Source organism: Papio anubis, chromosome 4, assembly GCF_008728515.1.
Source record: "Papio anubis isolate 15944 chromosome 4, Panubis1.0, whole genome shotgun sequence".
In the NCBI taxonomy this organism is placed as follows: Eukaryota; Metazoa; Chordata; class Mammalia; order Primates; family Cercopithecidae; genus Papio; species Papio anubis.
The window spans coordinates 158,489,093-158,495,395 of NC_044979.1; the positions used below are offsets into that span (position 1 = coordinate 158,489,093).

Sequence of the window (6,303 nt, forward strand, 5' to 3'; positions counted from 1 at the left end):
GAGGAAATAGGCCGGGCGTGGTGGCTCAAGCCTGTAATGCCAGCACTTTGGGAGGCCGGGAGGGGTGGATCACGAGGTCAGGAGATCCAGACCTTCCTGGCTAACACGGTGAAAACCCGTCTCTACTAAAAAATACAAAAAACTAGCCCGGCGAGGTGGCGGCGCCTGTAGTCCCAGCTACTCGGGAGGCTGAGGCAGGAGAATGGCGGGAACCCGGGAGGCGGAGCTTGCAGTAAGCTGAGATCACAACACTGCACTCCAGCCTGGGCGACAGAGCGAGACTCCGTCTCAACAACAACAACAAAAAAAAGAAATAAGAGGAAATAAAAGTAGCTAAAGCAATACTTTAGATAATAAAATGGGTACACTCACTCTAGTCAATAAGAAAACTTAACTATATAGCTACTGTATTCATGACATTATGATTTTGAGAGGTAGAGATACAACAAAGATAAACAAAACAGAATGGAGTACCCAGAAATAACTTCCAAACAAGGATGGCCAACAGAGTTTTCACAAAGGTACAAAGCAATTCCTGGAGTAAGGATGGTACTTTTAATAAATGATGCTGAAGTCATTGGCTATTCGTAAGGGAAATAAAAAAAAACCACATCCTACATTAATATTAAATAAAAATCAACCATAGACTTAAATATTAAATATGCCTTGATTCAAGGGATGGAAAGTCACCAGTAAGGATGGCAATGCCAGTGGAACCATGTTGCTTGAGGCTCTGGACTGCATCCTACCACAAACTTGTCCAACTGACAAGCCCTTGGTGATATTGGTACTTTTCCTGTTGGCCAAGTGGAGACTGGTGTTCTCAAACCTGGTATGGTGGTCACCTTTGCTCTGGTCAATGTTACAACTGAAGTAAAATCTGTTGAAATGCACCATGAAGCTTTGAGTGAAGCTCTTCCTAGGGACAATGTGGGCCTCAATGTCAAGAACGTGTCTGTCAAGGATGCTCGTCGTCGCAACGTTGCTGGTGACAACAAAAACGACCCACCAATGGAAGCAGCTGGCTTCACTGCTCTGGTGATTATCCTGAACCATCCAGGTCAAATCAGCGCTGGCTATGCCCCTGTACTGGATTGCCACATGGCTCACATTGCATGCAAGTTTGCTGAGCTGAAGGAAAAGACTGATATCTGTTCTGGTAAAAAAACTGGAAGATGGCCCTAAATTCTTGATATCTGGTGATGCTGCCATCGTTGATATGGTTCCTGGCGAGCGCATGTGTGTTGAGAGCTTCTCAGACTATCCACCTCTAGGTCACTTTGCTGTTCGTGATATGAGACAGACAGTTGCCGTAGGTGTCATCAAAGCATTGGACAAGAAGGCTGCTGGAGCTGGCAAGGTCACCAAGTCTGCACAGAAAGCTCAGAAGGATAAATGAATATTATGCCTAATACTGCCACCCTGGTCTTAATCGGTGGTGGAAGAATGGCCTGAGAACTGTTTCAACTGGCCATTTAAGTTTAGTAGTAAAAGACTGGTTAATGATAACAATGCATCGTGAAACTTTCAGAAGGAAAGGAGAATGTTTTGTGGACCACTTTGGTTTTCTTTTTGGAGTGTGGCAGTTTTAAATTACTAGTTTTTAAAATCAGTACTTTTTAATGGAAACAACATGACCAAAAATTTGTCACAGAATTTTGAGACCCATTGAAAAAGTTTAATGAGAAAAAATTTACTATTAGACTTTTAGGATTTAACATAGGGAAAAACTTTTACAATCTACAGTTTATAAAAGTTTTTATATATAACAACAGGAACAAGATCAATTAATAAAAAGAGATAAATTGACTTCATCAAAATTAAAATTATTTTGTGTGTGCATTATTTTGTAAACAGAATGAAACAGCTTTCTCAAGCTACAGACAGAGAGAAAGTATTATAAAAGCACATATCTGAAAAAGGACTTATATCTGGAATACATAAAGAACTCTCAAAATGCAACAATAAAAAATCCAATTATAAAATGTCAAAAGATACATAGAGACAATTCACTGAAAACCACATTCTGATGATAAATAAGCACACCAAAAGATATCCAACATCACTAGCCACTAGGGATATGCAAATTAAGACTACAAAGTGATATTACTACACAACCATTAGAACAGCAAAAATTTAAAAAATTTGAAGTGACAGTACCAAAAGTTGGTGAGGATACAAAGAAACTGAATCTCTCCTACACTGTTGGTAGAAATGTAAAATGGAACAGCCACTTTTAGAAGTAGCTTAAAAAGTGGTTTGGAAATTTTGTAAAAAAAAAACTAAACATATGCTTATCATATGATCCAGCAATTGCACTCCTAGCCATTTAAGCCAGGGAGCTGGAAATGTGTGTCTATGCAAATATCTCTACACAAATATTTATAGCACCTTTATTTATAACATCCCCAAACTGGAAACAACCAAAGTGCTCCCTTATGGACAAGTGGTTAAATAAACTTGGTACATCCAGATAATAGAGTATGATTTAGCAATAAATAGTAACAGATGGCTGATGCAATCGGCAGCTTGAATGAATCTTGAGGCCATCAGGCCGACTGAAAACAGCTAATCTTAAAAAGGTCACATAGTATGTGAAACTTTTTACATAACAATAAAAAGTGGCCAAATTATAGAGGAGAAAAAACAAATTAGTGGTTGCTGAAAGATAGAGTTAGGGACTATGAGAAGATGGTGAACGGCACGGTAAAGGAATAGCACGAGGGGGATATTTATGATAATGAAAGAGTTCTATGGCTTGATCGTGGTCATGCTGACACCAACCTACACGTATGATTGCACAACGTAGAGCTACACTCATACGTTGTACCAATGTTCGCTAATAGCCATGGTTGATTTTATTATTTTTTATACTTGAGATGCCATCTATACATTATTTTGTTTGCCTTCCAAGCAACAACATGGTCAAATAAACGTTGTGGATACAATTTATAGAAATATAATTTAGGTTACTACTTTTACAATTCTATAGTTACCACTGCTATTGGACCAAAGGCCTAGTAAAAAAAATAAATAAATAAGGTGAAGAATTATACAACTATGATATACGAAGAACCTTCTTGCCTGGTAGAAGGTGGGCTGTTGATTGCTGACATGGTCTTCTACAAGTCTAATGTAACTTAAGGCAGCAGCTCCTTCTCTGATTGCGTATTCTTCGCTGTCTGAACTAATTCTGTTCAAATGTGGGCGGGTTTGTATAGGAATGGCAACAGAAATCCAGATAAAGTCACATGTTGTGTTTTAAGTTGTATGTCCTCCTTTGCACTGCTTTTTGGCTAATGAGGCTATAAACCAAATGAGAGTAACCTTGAAATATGTCTTCATCATCCTTGCCAGTTTTAACCTTTGGAATCTAGTCTATCTATCTACATGGAAAGATTTAGCTAAAGGTACAGTCTGGCTAAAAACATTCTGAGATGCATATTTTCTTGGCAATTTTTTATTTAGGTGAAACTGACAATATAAAATTTAACCATGCCAAGTGAACAATTAAATGGCATTTAGTACCAATCAAATTAAACAATTAAATGGCCTTTGCTCTGTTGTAAAACTACCTCTTCTATCTGGTTTCAAAAAATCTTCATCATTACAAAATAAACCTTCATATTCATGAAACAGTTGCTTCCCCGCCTCCTCCAGCTCCTTTAAACCACCAATCTGCATTTTGTGCTGCCGTAAACATATCTGTAAAGGTATTTGTTTGAATACCTGATTTTAATTTTGTGGGGATATAGATGAAGGCTTGGAATTTGGGGGTTATTTAGTAATTTGGTGTTCAACATTTTGTTTCATTTTAGAGAGGGGGTCTTGATCTGTCGCCCAGGTCAGAGCAAGCTCCACAGTGTAATCATAGCTCACTGCACCCTCAGACTTCTGGGCTCAAGTGATCCTCCCATTTCAGCCTTCCAAATAGCTGGGACTAAAGGCATGTGCCACCATGGCCAACTAATTTTTGTTTTTAATTATGTTTTGTAGAGACGAGGCTCTTGCTTTGTTGCCCAGGCTGGTCTCTAACTCCTGGGCTCAAGTGATCCTTCTGTCTGGGACTCCCAAAGTGTTGTAATTACAGGTGTAAGCCACCACTCCCAGCTGTGTTTAACTTTTTGAGGACCAACTTTAGCGGATAAGGGTGGCACCATTTTACATTCCCATCAGCAATGCATAAGATGTCCAACTGTTCCATATCCTCCCCAGACTATTATTCTGGGTGGTTTTTTTTTTTGTTTGTCTCTTTGCTTTTGTTTTTTTTGTTTTTTTGTTTTGTTTTTTTGATAGCTATCTCAGTGGGTTGAAGTGACATCTTACTTTAGTTCTGACTTACATTTCCCTAATGTCTAATGATGTTGAACATCTTTTTATGTGCTTCTTGGTCATTTGTACAGCTTCTTTGGAGAGACACTTATTCAAATTATTTGCCTTTTTTTTAAATGGACTTTTTGTGAGTTGTTATGAGTTCTATATATATGCCGAATACCTTATCAGATATAAGTTTTTCTAAAGTTTTTTCCATAATATAGCTTTTCTTTGTACTTTCTTGTTTCTTTAAATGAACAACAGTTTTCAAATTTCATAAAGTCTAAATTTTCTTTTTTTTATTGTTGTTTGTGCTTTTGTTGTCTGAGTTCTAATTGTGAAATAACTGCTTTAAAGAAGTCTCTTCCTGCTGTCATGAAATAATTAAGAGTTCAGTATATTTTAAGGTTCAATTTCATGTGAGCTTCTGTAATTTTACAGGTAAAATTTTAGCTACCTTTTTGTATCATAAACATGTCATGGTCCATTTTCAAATATAATATGTCAAAAGTTTATGAGTGCAAATAAATTATTAATACAATTCTTATGCTCATTAAGTATGGTTACTTTGTACCTAGAATATTCTGGAATATTTCCATTTAGACCATCAATCTGTGGTTTTGAGAATTAATTTAAAATATTTTCAAAAGCCTTTGAATCTATAAAAGAAAACTTCTTCAAATTGGAAGGTGCGTGAGGTAGCTGAAAGATCGAGGAGCAGATGATCAGAATTCTTCACTCGAAGCGTCTTTCAGTGATTTGCTATTTGATCTCAGGCAATTTACTTATTTACACTGAGTTATTTTTCTAAATCGATAACTACTATTTGGAAATTATACCTAATTATCTTAAAGAGAGCTTTTTTCACAATAAGAAGACACATTAAAAAGTTTAAAAAGAATAATAATTAGCATTGGTTAAATCAACGGAAGGTTTGCTGTCATTTGATATTGAAACGGCACAAGATAAAAAGTGGGTATCAAAATACAAAGAAAAAAATTAATACCAATAATTTTGAGTTATCTTTTCAAATTTGGTTAATTCGAAAGGAAGAATTATAACGGTATCTTGATTATTTCGTTAATTTTACAAACAAATTCAACTTGCTCCCATATCAGTTGCTATTTATGGTCCTAGACAAAAGTGTGAAATATTATTTTGCAGGTGAAGAAAGGAGCACTTCAATGTGGTTCCATGACATTGTATTCTCATTGCTGAAAGCCTGCATGACAATTTGATGATGTTAAATTGTTACCTTCTTATTCTAGCTATTAACTTGAATTGATATTTGATCTCTTTATAAAGAAGAAAATAAAGTATAACTTTAAAATCTTATTTTGTTTTGAAATCTAACACACTCATTGAAATCTAGCACACTCACACAACAGAACTAAATAGATTAATCAGTGACATGCATTATTCAGCTATCAAACAATCACCAACAATCATCTCACGGTAAGCTTAATAGGTCATTGCAGTTACCTTTATAGTATTAGAAACATTTAGTAAAGAATATTAACTAGGTTACCCAAAATATACTGTCTTTTTTGGTTTCTTTCTTCTGCAATAGATGACTAATTCATTGTAACGTTATCTTATCATGGCAATAATTTTTTATGCATGCCCCTTAGTCATATTCCTGATACTATTTAAAATTAATACTTTTCTTTCTTGTCTATAGAATATTCAGTTTTTCATTGTTCACTTAAAATTTAATTTCGTTTTTCTCCAGAAGAACAGGAAACCTATTTTGGGAAAATAGATATTTCTTATTGCATTTGATTTAGCTTCAGAATTAAAGAATATGTTATAATCGAAGTGATTTCAAAGGCTAAGGAGGTATTATGGAAAGTGCTCGGGAAAGCTTACTAGGAACAAATATTCTCAATGAACTAAAGATGAAGAGGATAGATGATACCATACCAGCACACTGTGGTAATTTATAACAGACTTTGGGAGCATTCTGACCCACACTTAAAAGAAAAAAAT

At 35.7% G+C, this 6,303-nt stretch overlaps 1 pseudogene across 1 annotated transcript; it reads left to right on the forward strand.

The window, feature by feature from the left end:
• Positions 1-259: 259 nt before the first annotated feature.
• On the forward strand, positions 260-1,670 carry LOC101009489 (annotated as a pseudogene). Its single transcript, XR_004183344.1, has one exon. The product of XR_004183344.1 is annotated as an elongation factor 1-alpha 1 pseudogene (transcript).
• Positions 1,671-6,303: the final 4,633 nt, after the last annotated feature.